Source organism: Hydra vulgaris, chromosome 03 (assembly GCF_038396675.1).
Source record: "Hydra vulgaris chromosome 03, alternate assembly HydraT2T_AEP".
NCBI lineage: Eukaryota > Metazoa > Cnidaria > Hydrozoa > Anthoathecata > Hydridae > Hydra > Hydra vulgaris.
Genome location: NC_088922.1, coordinates 62,302,501 through 62,316,620, shown reverse-complemented (window position 1 = coordinate 62,316,620; position 14,120 = coordinate 62,302,501). Strand labels below are relative to the sequence as shown.

General features: G+C 27.0%; 1 protein-coding gene across 4 annotated transcripts in view; it reads right to left on the bottom strand.

Moving 5' to 3' along the window:
- LOC100201833 (non-POU domain-containing octamer-binding protein) overlaps positions 1 to 14,120 on the bottom strand; it is a 43,488-nt gene that overhangs the window by 643 nt on the left and 28,725 nt on the right. For 3 of the 4 annotated variants that reach the window (XR_010637725.1, XR_010637726.1, XR_010637727.1), the window contains one exon: positions 9,997 to 10,211. The gene's annotated coding sequence lies outside the window, so the exon portion shown is untranslated. Of the gene's footprint in view, positions 1 to 9,996; positions 10,212 to 11,176 lie in introns of those variants that run through there. The other variant, XM_065793933.1, reaches the window with a different exon arrangement.

Genomic DNA, 14,120 nt, shown 5'->3' with positions numbered 1-14,120 from the left:
ATTACAAAGAGGGGACCTAAAAAGTTTCAGTATGTGTTTTTTTCGGAAAAAAAACATACTGAAACTTTTCAGTCCCTTCGTAATAAGTTTTCACTATATATATATATATATATATATATATATATATATATATATATATATATATATATATATATATATATATATATATATATATGGCGGTGAGAACCAATGGTGTAAGTCAACGTTTGACTTCAATTTGAGATTTTTACTAGATTTACTAAAGAGAAATCCTAACAAACCATATTTAAAAAAAAAAAAAAAAAAACAGTAGCCAGTTTCTTTACATAAAATTAAATATGACACATCTCAAATTTAACAGAATGATGCTTTCTAATTATAAATATTGATTTAACTCAATCTTTTTTTTGACTTATACCATGCTCGCTCATACCATGGTAACTCTCACCAGATCATTTATCTTTATAAAAATCATTTTTAATAAATTATAAGTAACCATAATATATGTTAAAATCTTATTTTTACATGTATATTGTGTATATATATATATATATATATATATATATATATATATATATATATATATATATATATATATATATATCTTATTTTACATGTATATTAAATTTTATTTGATTTAAACTAAAACAATCGGCTGTGGAAAGCATTGTAGCGAAGAAAAAAAAAAACTGATTGTGAAATAAAACAAAGAAAAAACCTATGATTTTATTCAAAAGACACTAGATTGCTCTTTTATGATGACTTAAAATGCATTAAATAAAAAAGAATTAATAAAACAAAGGGGCAAAAAAACAACTGAGCATACATTACAACCTATTATTGCTATTAATATTCTAAGGGGGAGAGAAAAAATACGCTAAATTTAAAAAGCATGCTCAATAATGATATTAAATTTTGATGATTTTTGACATTTTTAATAAAAAAAAATTTTAACCAAAAAAAGGAAGTTTTTTTTGACAACGGTAAATCATTGTAAATCTTTTAAGTAACCCTACAATGATGACTTATTTTCCAGCAAAAAACCCCCAAAAAAGCAACTTCTCATAACTTTAAAATCACTTTCTAAAAAAATTATGTGCTATTATTATATACTTTATTATTAATTATATTAAAATTATTGCATATAAAATTATTTATATTATTATCAATATTACAGTTAAAAAAAGATTTTGTTTCAAAAATAAATATATTTTTAGAACTGAAATATTTTTCTTAATAGAAAATAAGATCTTCTCACCTTCTAACCACTGAAAATACAATGCAAATAATTTACCACAACAACAACCAATCAATAATCAACTAATGCGGTAGTGGTGTAGTGGTTAAAGCGCTCGCTTCATAAGCGAGAGGTTCGGAGTTCGATCCCCACCACGTCCCTAGTAGTACCGCGCTCAACTTGTTTCTCCGCGCAGCGGCCTTTTTCGTCGAGGTTCGTGTTTAGGAGTTATAGAGTTGAGAGAGGGTTATAACCACTATTAAGTAGCCTCCTCATCTGTAGTGGCCTTTTTGGCCTTGAGGAGGTGAATAACAAAAAAAAACAAAAAAAAAAAAGTTAAATCTACAATTAAAAATAAACTTAAATATATTTTTGAAAATATTTTTTTAAATCACAAGAAACAAATATATTCTCATAATAAAATTATAATATATACTCATAATAAAATTTATTATGTATACAATAAAATGTTTAAAAATAATACTATTATGTTCATTATTATTTAAAAATTTTATAAAAAAACGATCTCTTATAATATTTTTAAACACTGATAGAGTTTAAAAAAGTTTTTTTTAAAGTTTCTAAAATGAAAAAAATCCATATTGCACATATAAACATATCATTGCTACTTTTGTCTTGAAAAAACATTATTGAAAAAGTAAAGCTGGAATAATTTTTACTAGCATTTTTTTTTTTTTTTTTCTTAATGTATAAAAACTTCATTGTTTGCAACTTTTTTGAAACTTGACAGCAATTTAAACTTTTATGGTCATTTTGATTATTTATTTGGTAACTTTAGCCTGACATTTTTGTAACAAAAGGCAAAAGGTGGTATACCACCTTATTAGAATAAGATTTATTTTTGAATTAATTATTCAAAAAATATCTTTATTAGCTAACTAAAATATCTTAAAGTTCCAAGTAATCAAAAATCAATTAAATATTTTTTATTATATTTCTATAGAGTGATTGCAATCATTATTATTGAGTTGATAGATTAAAAAAATAATAATATTAAAGGATAAAAAATATCTCATGCTAAAAATATAATTAAAAAAAATAAAGAATAAAAAACATTTAGTGTCAAAGATAAAAAAACAAAAGATATAGTAAAAAAACATATGTAACAAAAGATATAGTAAAAAAACATATGTAACATTTAATCTATTATCATTTTTTTTAACACCATAAATACAAAAGATAGATAAATGTGGAAATTTTTTTTAAGCAATTGTGACTGGAGGATTAAAATAAAACTTGCAAAAATATAAAAATTGAAATTTCAAAAATTTAGAGTAACATTTAAAAAACCCTCTGCACATTTTAAAGCGTTATCAAAAATTACAATATTTAAATAATTCATAAAATTTAACTCTTATCTGTTGTATATTTTAAATTTAAACTTACTTCGACTAAATTTATGTTTTTTTTCAGATGTATAGGATATCAGAAGATAATCTATTTATTTAAGTCCTAATGGTCTTATCACAGAGCAGCACTTATCCACAAAGTTCACACCTCCTTGCTTACCAACGCTACATATATATCTAAAGCCAGAACTCTAACCACTAAACCAAAGTTACTAGTAATTTAATTCATTGTCATTTCATTATTTAGAAGACAGTAAAGTATATGGGAATATAATTGCTGCTGACAGAATTTTCAGATAAAGCACATATCAAGAAGGTATCAAGGTTTTTTTTTTGAAAAACCATTTTCTTTTAGAATTGGGTAATATTCTTAAGTCAACTAATGTTATTTAAAAAATCTCAAATGAATTGTCAATTATTGAATAAGCTGCCAATACCATATAACTCAGAGAAATCAGTTTGAAAGAAAGTAGAGGCTGCCACTGATAATATAAGTTTTTGAATAAACCAAGGCAAATATAAGTAAGATATGTATTAAAGTAACTAGGATAAAATGTCTGATTTATTGCATTAAATATGCTAAATTTAAAAATCCAGAAGACACACTTTTATGAAGTTAAGAAGTTTTCTGATGGGTGCAAAGGCCGATGTAGTACTTTGACAGAACTTATCAGAACCCATCCGCAAAATCTGGTTCCTAAAAGAAAAAAAGTTAAAACAAATGGTATTCAATCATTTGATGATGCAGATAAATCCAGTAGTAAAAGTTCAGAAGACAGTGGTATGAGTGATCACACCATTCCACTGAACTGTGCAAGAGATCCAGTAAGATGTTAGCTAAAATCAGGGTTGAAAAAGAAACTGTTTTTTTTAAAAAAACTAAACAAAAAAAACAACCAAAAACCATAGTTTTTTTGGTTTAAATGTTCCTTAGTCATAGCAAAATAGCTTTTGGTGTTCAACAATTGCTTTATTAACACTTGCTGTATAAAAAATACACCTGCTGTATAAAAAATACATAGAATAAGTTCTTCTTACAAACCAAGCATAAATGATTATTTTTCTTGCATATTCAGATTCACCTACTCAATTAGCTGACATGTGTCCAACTTGTCAGAAATAAAAACACAACTCATTTCCTATAACAACATCAATAGATTGATTCTGAATAATCTAATTATCTAAGCATTATCTAAGTTAATTTTGTGGATGTTGAGAACTGCATCCTTTCTTTTAATAATTATATAACTTGATTATTACACATTGTTTTAATAGCATTTATTCTTAAATACTATTATATTTTAATTAATTAAATTTATTATTTAACATTTTATATTAAAAGATTAGATTTGCTACTAATTCAACTTCCATCAACTCAATCCTTCATCATCAGTTATTTCTCCCCTTTAAATATATGACCCTGATAGTTTATAAAAGTTTTTGTAATTTCTTCTCCAGATATTGGTGCATTTAACAATATTTTGATGTCTATTATAATTCTAAACACCAAAGATTTTAAATATTTTTCAAGTTTAAGAAACTTATCTCTAGTTTTTTTTTGTACACACACACACACACACACACACACACACACACACACACACACACACACACACACACACACACACACACACACACAATTAGTAAAAACACTTATCTAATTTTTCTTGGACAGGCTGTTTCTCCTTCTGTAGGTTCATTAGGAAACTTCCTGAATTCCTTTAATTTATTATTGTTCTTTATGAACATCAAGCACTCTATTTGTACATTAACATAATTTACTTAAGCTCAGTGCTCCATTACAAAACTTTTGAATAAATATTGCCACATAGTGCGTAGGGTCACCCTACGTACTATGCGGAAATCTTGCATATGACCTTTATGTTAAAATTTTTATGAGTCTTCTGGAAAAAAAAATGTCCAGTCAATTTTTTCAAGTCTTTCATTGTTTGCAATGGTCTTAAGGGGCTGTCCATAAACAACGCCAGACACCTTGGGGAGGGGGTGGGAAGGGAAGGGGAAAGAGAGGGTTCTTTATTAGACTTAACACACTAAAGCGTTAAGTAGTGACAACAATTAACATATAAAAAAAATTCACAATTTACCATAAAACAAAATAACATAACAAATTGAATATAAAAAATTATTTACAAGTAGCTGCTTAAATGTAAGTATTCAATATTTCGACCACATTTTAAGTTTTTTTTCTCAATCAATTTTTAGGCGCATATGCGGTAGTGGTGTAGTGGTAGAGCGCTCGCTGCATAAGTGAGAGGTTCCGAGTTCGATTCCCACCACGTCCCTGGTAGTACTGCGCTCAACTTGTTTCTCTGCACAGTGGCCTTGTTCGTCAAGGTTCATGTTTCAGAGTTATAGGGTTGAGAGAGGGTTATAACCACAAGTAGCCTCCTCATCTGTAGTGGCCTTCTCGGCCTTGGGGTGGTTAATTAAAAAAAAAAAAAAAAAAAAAAAAAAAAAAATTTGTAAACTTCGATAAATTCTTTTCATAGAATGAACTTCTTATGGATTATGGATAAAATGAAACAAACCAGCGTATTTTTGACCCATGTTTCAGCATATCCTACAAAAAGCAGAAAAGCTTGCCAAGAAGAACTGATTCAGAAGTAAAATGAAATGAAAGTTGATAAAAAATATTGAAGATAATCCAGACAAACCTGAAAAAACATGAAAAAGGAAATAGTGATGTATGTAGAAGCATCAAAACATTAGACCAACTGACTGAACAGTTGAAAATGGAAGGCTTCACAATCAGTAGAAACGGGTTTTACCTTCGTCTCTTACCAAAGCGCAGTTCATCTCTTGAAGGTGAACACCATTTTACTGGTACTTAATACATATATGTATTATGTACATATATGTATTATGTACCAGTAAAATTAATTAAAGCACAGAATGATCAGCACGCTAAACATATCGACAGCTTATTTTGTACAGCTACAATAAGGCACTTAGAAGAGTTAGCAACCATGTTACGAATAAATGAAATGTGTTTTTTAAGTCAAGATGACAAAGCTCCATTACTTATGCATGTTAAGTACAGCTTACCTGAGGATGATTGGGTGATGGCTCAAGGACAAAAATTAATTCCATTGGTGTATGCTGGAACCTCAATTCAGCCTAATAGTCTTGGAAACCAAGAAGCAGTAGGATATTTCAGACCAACCTATATAGCAATCAGATCAGAAAAACTCAAAATCAACAGCCATGGACTTGATTTTTAAAGATTGGTTACACTCAAGGAGTTTGAATCCATTACCAGAAGTGGTATTGGTTGAACCAATTTTAGTTTTGACAGTTGGTGGCCCTGATGAGAACCCAAGATACCAAAAAGTAATAAACAGGCCTTCTCAGAAGATGCATGTGGTCGCACGCCTTGAATGACCACGCATATTTTTTTTGTTGATAACTTACCGACAATTTTTTAGTATAAATAAAAAACAGCACATTTTAAAAACGCGCTGAAAAAACTAAACTAATTGTTATATTATTTTATTTTTCTAATTAATAATTTATCATTATAATTATTAATGAGAAAATAAAAACAAAGATAATATATTTTTTTTATTAATGAAAAAATAAAAACATAAAAATAATATATATATGGGCTATTCCATTTTTAACTTAAGTTACACGCGCAACTTTATCAAATATTTGCCTATTTAAACTTTAAATTAAATTTTTAGATATTTTGTATGAAAGCTGTTAGTCTAATGAATAAAATAAACTAAAAAGTTTTGAGTTTGGTTGAAAGAGGGCATTTTATTGCAGAAAATGCCACTTAACTTACGTTACACGGAAAAACACAGTAAAAAAATTGTTTCAACTTTTAGGTCTGATTTCTGCAAATCAGTAAAGCGGTTTACATTAGAAACTTTCACAAGATGTCGAGAATTTAAAAAAATTTAAACTAATTTAAAAAAAATATAAAAATTTATCAGAGGTGACCGGCTAACGGAAATAAACTGATTTTTTTCATACTATATGTTTAACTTACATTAAATCGCTTATGTTTACGAGCAATTATTATCATCAATTTTTTATATCTATTACTAAGAGTTTGAGAACGTAACAAAAGTTGAACTCATTCATTAAAAATAATTAACAAAGAAATTTTTAAAACTGGTGGCACTCTTCCTGAGTGAATTTTCATAATATAAAAGTATGAAAGTTATTAAATTGAATACAGTTTTTCCGCAAGACCAAGAGCAACTTTAAAAAATTTAGTATTACCACTTTATTAATACTTAATTAAGTCATTTAAATTGGTTTGTCAAAGTTTTCACTTACACTTCTTACGTTTATGCGTATTGCCTTATTTTCATTAGGTTGAATTTTTTAAATGCTACAAAGTATTTAAATTTAAATCATTTAAAATATTTTTAACATAAAAACTGCTATCACAGTTTAGGAGGGAGAGGGGCATATATTATTGTTTGTGACAGGAGGGAAAGGGTTAAGAATTGACAAAAATAGGGTGACATGTTAATGGATGACCCCCCAAACAAACGATATGTCTCATTAAAACAAAAATAAAAAAGGTTTTGACTGATTTTTAATATATTAGGAGAATAGCAAATAAATCTTTTTTTTTTTAAATGTCTAAATAAAAATATTTATATAATTGTTATTTTTATATTTTTGCTTACATTTACATGTCAACCAAAATAAGAATACAAAAACAAATAAAAAAACAATATAAATAATTTTAATAAACATTCAAAAAAAAAACTTTTTTTTTTTATTCTCCCAATGTAAAAAGTTTCAGTTAGAATCTTGTCAAACCAACGCGACAAAATAATAATTACTTAATGACATAATTCATTTTATAAACAAAAACTTAACGAAAAAGTGCCAGGACTTTAGTAAATGGATGTAGTTTCAACTTACGCTACACAAATTTAAAATAAAAATACGCTTTAACTAAGGATTATTATTTAAAACTTTGAATGTAAAAACGTTAAATTTAATATGTGGCACAGCGTAAAGATGACTAATAATGAGCCTAATTTTTGTGATGAAATACGAGATTTCATGACCTGAGAATAGCGGGCTTTGGCGTTAGGCAGAACCTTTTTACAATGGTTTCTAGCAGTAATAAACAGACATCTGTTTTCTGCCTGAATCCACAAAGTTACGTAAGAAGCAAATTTGTCGACATGAAGACAAAAGATTTCTACTTTCACAAAGAAAATAATGGAAAGAGTCCCAGTTAGCTTTAAGGTAGTTGTAAGAGGTACGATAATAGGGGAATTCAGGTGATGAAGAAGAATGAGATATTAGTTCTAGAGAGATCAAACTGCGATCAAAAATACCTAAGGGTGTATGTGGAAAAAATGAGCACTGACTAGGATCAGAATTAAGATATAAGTCGAGTAGAAAAGGTAAATGATTCGGGTTGTCTGGAAAGTGAATTGGAAAGTTGACTATTTGAGTTAGGGATTGAGAAAGGCAAAAGTTGTGGGCTTTAATGCCTGCAGAGTCACTGATACTAGTGCCAAGCCATTTAGTGTGATGAGCATTAAAGTCACCGACAACAACAATATTGGCTGATGGATAAAGAGAGAGGGCTTGGTCAATATGATCAGAAATAACATCAAAAAGAGTGCAGTTTTGAGATGAAGGAGAGCGATATAGAACAAAGAGAAAGGTGATAGAGTGAAGTGGTGCTAAACGAAAGCACATAAAAGAATAGTCTGTGGATACAAACCTAGTTTCCCAACAAATGGGTGAAGTCTTACGAATGTAAATGCTTAGGCCAAGCATGTGATTATTGGAGTCTTTACAAATTAAAGGAGTCTGGTGACCTTTGCAAGAGATAAGACTCAACAGAAGAAAAGTTACTTCGAAGACCACGAATATTAGTGAATGAATGGTTTAGAGAACTTGGCGATTTTTTGTATTTTATAGTTTTTGGTACTTTATTTATTTTTTAAATTAGTTAAAGAACTTGACTCAAAACAGAGACAGTACTCAGTACATTGTTTAATAGTCCAAGCAATTGCCTCATTACCATTAATAAACCCTAAGCTGTAACAAAGGGCTCCAAATGTGGCCTTAGCAATGCACATCAAAAGTACAAACAGGGACACCATATATGCGCAACATGGCAATGTTAATACTTTGATATTTTTCAGCTGTTGATGGAATCAGCCTCTCTGAGAGCTACCACAGAGTTTGGGAGACCTGACTACCAGCTAGCCTTAGAACCATAAAACTGAGTTTTAGAGCTGAACACTCATTAGGAGATGATAAATTGAATTGCCTAGTCATAAAAACAGAGACACAAGTAAAACTCATGCATTGAGTCAAGGAGACCCAGCATCCAACATCCTAAACTGGAAACAATGTTTTAAAAATACATATGCGTCAGCCTAATAGATGAAGAAGGGGTGCGATTCAACTGCTATAAATATTTAGGTTTGTTATAAATATTTAAACTTGTATTTATTGTTACAATCATTTTAAGGCTTATTTTATTGAATTATTTAATTTAGAATGTGGAATAGCTGCGAGATAATAGTTACTTTATGGTAGTAATATAAAAAAGTTTCAATTACTACTATATTTAACTATTATAAACTAAAATTAAACATTTTGAAAATATTATACTTCTATGATTGTAAAATGTAATTTTATAAATCACAAGTGAATAATTGGTAATAATTCAATAATAATAAAGATAATAATCATTTCTTTTATTATCGCTGCCCATTGTAATTTTTCCATTAAACATACATATATGACAATAATTTAGAAAAATGTATTTTATATTTAGTTAACTATCTAAATAATGCAATATTTATCCTAAAGGAAGTGGGGGTCAGCACCATGTGACATTCGAGGGGGAGTCTAAACTTTTGTAATGTCTTGTGATAAGGAGAAAGGGTTAAAATTGCAATAAATTGCATGACGTTGTTTATGGATGGCCCCTAAGCTTACTTTAAGCAAAACTGAATATTTTATATAAAATAAAACTATATTAAGAAATCAAATTCTAATTGTTAATCAGTTTAACCAAGGAAGTATAACTAAAATGAAAATTCAACCAATTAATATGTTTCTGGACTAAGCGTGTAATCTATGTTTCATAAACAAGAAACTTTCTGGTCTCTGGTGCTTTACATAGACAAAAGTAGTTAGTTTTAAGTTAATTTGATTCTCTTTTCTAATATGAGTATACATATTAGGTACATTTTAAACAGTATTTTAGTTATAAATTAGTTATAAGAATTATAACTGATTTCTTTATCAATAAATTAATAGATTACAAACTTTTAATAATACTATATTTTTATAAATATAAGAATATTTATAAAAACACAGTATAATTAAAATAATTATACTGTAACAATTAAAACAAAGTAATTTTAGTATCTTCAAAAACAATACCTGCGTTGGTTGTGTCAAGTTCTTATCTGAAAATACAACCTCCTAAACTTCATAGTACAAGGCCAGACATCAACTTTGATTATTCTTTTACACCCTCTCGCCCAGGAAAACCTGATTATTTAAAAATTTATTAAAAAGATCCATGTAAAATTGAATCTCTTTAAGATAATCCAGTATAAGTTTTTTGTAACCAGCACACCCATGGATTAGAAACACTATATAAAAAAAAAAAATGGTAATAAAAAAATGTGTTAAAATAACAAGTTTAGATTTAATGAGTTTAAGAAAACTTTTTAAATTTTTTAAAAATAGGCTTTAGTATAAGTATTAATTTTTTAATAAATAAATTTTGTTACCTTTTCACTAAACATCTTTTATTATCTTTTTTACTTTATAAATTGTATCTATTTACTAAACAAAATTTTTTTTACTTTTAAAATTTTATATTTTCAATCGAATACCTTATTTGTAAAGTTTATTTTAAATTCTTAACAGAACCTTCCTTACTTAAAACTTAATTGTGGGTTGGGTGAGAAGAGCTTTTCTCACCCTAACCCACAATTAAGTTTTTTTTACAATCAGATGCTTTCCCTGGCATCAAAATGTTGATGCCAGGGAAAGCATCTGGTTGTAAAAATTGTCACAATATCACACTTTCCTAATTCTTATTTAAATAAAAAAGCAATAAAAACTGTGCATAAGTAACGAAGTCCACTTTACTTATGCACAGTCCACCTTTGATATTCCTTACTAACAATAACAAAATAATGAACAAATAATGTGAATGAGTCTAAATTTGAATCTAAAAAACTAAAATTTGTAGTCATAAATTAATTTTAATTAAAACTAATTATGATTTATGATTTTTTTAGAAATTTTTATTTTCTCAAATAAAAATTTTTAACACAAAAAAAAAAAAAAAAAAAAAAATTTGTTTTACAATTTCATTATAAATTTTATGTGAAATTTATTCTCTAGTCTAAATTTTAAGGAAGCTTTGTATATATAGTTATAATAAATTAAATATTCAAACTTAATAAATCAAATCTATAGCAAAAAATATCCTACCTTGTAAGGTAAGTACCGTACCTTGATAAATTTATGCTTCATTTTTCTTCAATATAAACAATGATATAATAGTAAAAAAAGTTTTGAAAAGTTTAATGAAAAAGTTTATATATATAAATATAAAAAAAAAAAAAAAAAAAAAAAAAAAGTTTATGAAATATGTTACAAAATTATGATTAAAAACAAGTAAATATAGTACATTTTTAGATGATGCTTTGAAACATCAGAATAATGTTTCAAAGCAACTTCTGATAACGAAAAACTTTATCTAATGTTACATATAAATCAAAACTTAATTGAAATTAAATGTAATAATAAAGCTGATTTCCATATTAGAACTGAAAACTTTTTATGTTTTATCTTGCTAGCTCACAATATGCTAAAAAGATAAGAAATTGGTTAAGTATATATTTATTATAATTTCTGCCAAATTAAACCAAGTTTAAAGATTCACTAATCTCAAACCTTTCTAAAAAATATCGACTGAACAGTTGTTAGATAAAGCTTAGAAATGATTTTAAGTTGAATTAAAATGATAAAAACTTTGATTATAAAACCAAAAACCAAGATTAAGAATAATTTTTCTAATAAAATTAGAATATTATTTATTAGAAAATAAAATTGGAGAGCAACAAAGAAAAATGATTTACTTTGTTTCTGTCACAAAATGGTTGCATACAGGTAACCAATGGACCAACTGAGTGAGATATATATGAGAATCTAATTCTAGGAACAAAATAACCGTTGAGTGATAATCCAAAATTATAGATACCCAACTAATTAAAAAAAATTATAGATACCCAACTAATTAAAAAAAATTTGTTTTAAGCAGAAAGATAAAAGAAAAATAATCCAATGAAAATTTGTTTTAAGGTGGAAAAAAGGATTCATAATATTTTGTTTTTTAGTGAAGTCCAGTGTAATACTAATTAACATGACATAAAACTTGTTGTGAGAGCATGCCCTTGACAAGTAATGTCAGTTCAGGTCTTAGGCTCTCCAAAACATCATTTGTAGTTAAAATTCATTCATGAGGATGGGAATCACCATATATCAACTGTTTGAATTAAAATTGGTTCAAACAATGCCAATATTTTTACCCATACCTTTGATTTTTATTGCTTTGTTAAATTTATTGTACTTCTACGGAATGCATTTATACTGTAGACATATTAGTTGATTTTCTAGTTAACACAAGACATATTTAATAGGTCTTGTGTTTACTGGATGAGTACTTTGTACCATATTTAAACCTTGACAGTCACTGACAGTAGTGCAGCAAATTAGCTGTCACACACAGGCAGTCAAAAAAATTTTTTTTTTTTTCTTGTTATGCCAACATTCATTATACCAGCTAGCAAATATAACTGCAATGCTGCATACAAAATATTATAGTAGTTTGGTTTTTAATTGTATTCGTTGCCTCCCTCCCTTTCTTTATAAAGATATAATTTTTTAATTTTAAGTCTCACTACTCTTTTGGAAATCTATCCTTTTGGAAATCTATCCTTTTGGAAATCTATCCTTTTGGAAATCTATCCTTTTGGATTCTCACTCAACAGCTTCACTATTTGTTCTGGAAAGCATTGTTGGTCACCTAAATGAGATCATTGTGTTACAAAAACAAATAAATAAAGATTATGATAAAAAATAGCCTAATCTATTGATCAAAATACTAAAAATAAAGTTGGAAATTGACAAAAATTGATAATTATGTAATATAAATACTAAAAAACAACAACAACAAAAAAAACAAGTAGAACTATATACAACTTTTAAAAAACAATTTGACATTAATATACAATCTTAAGAAAACACCTATGACATTAATAAACAATTTTTAGAAAACACTATGACAATAATGTAAGATTTTATCAATAATGCTAATGTTAGTGTCACTTCTATGATCAGACTTCTGCATGAGTTACACCATCTTTAAAAATCTTATTTAAATATTATTATACTTATAACTATAATTAATATTTATTATTTTATGAATGTATCTAATTATAGCTTTTTATTATTAATAATCGTTATTGTTATTATCACTTTTATTATTGTTATTATTATTACCAATTAAATAATTTAGTATTTTTATTGCTATTGTAAAAATGAAAATGTATAAATGATAACTGTAAGAAATTAATGAAAATAATTAGCTTGTAGTTGTCATTATGATAAATGAGTATTAAAATTGAGTATTGAACATCATAATCCAATATGCAGTCCTGATCTGCAAAACAGGTTAATGTCAGATAGAGCATACAGGTTAATGTCAGATAGAGCATCCGGTTGTAAAAATTGCTTCCAATTTTCCATAAGAGACTATGTTTAAATAGCACTATAGAAACCACATAAGTGGATGTAAAACTTAAAAAAATATATAGGTTGAGTAAGCATATAAATTTAAACTTATTTTTTTTTTGAAAACTTTATGATGCAACTTGTGCAAACAAACTGTTGAAATATCCAATCAAATGAAAACAATTAAAAAAATGTATTTAAAGGTTAAAAAAAATACTGTATAAAAAATGTATATGGAACAACGACATTCGTCTTTAAGTTCAAATTATAATGAGTTAACAATTTATAAATTAAAGTTACAATAAACAACTTTTTCCTGTAAAATCTCTTAAACTTTAAACACTCAACAATTTTGTGTTTTAGTTGGATTTTATACACTTCACACTCATTTACTCTTGCCTCATTGGAACTTATGCGCTCTTGCCTCATTGAAATTTAAATAGTTTTATCTCATAAGATTTTGAAAACCCTCGTATCATGAGATTTTATACACTCTAATCTTTGTCTTATCTTTTGTTATATACTTTTGTCTTTCTTTGTCTTTATCCTTTTATTTTTCATCAAACTTCTTAGTTCTTTTTGTTCCAATTCATTTGATTTGATCAATCATTTTATTTTACAGTCTCGCCTACTATTGAATTATTTTTTCCCTTTTTCATCAACTTTTAAACTAGATACCCACAATTTGATCCCTCCATTGGATTTGATAAACTGTCACCTCATTGAATTTGGAAGTTCTTTCCATTAATCAA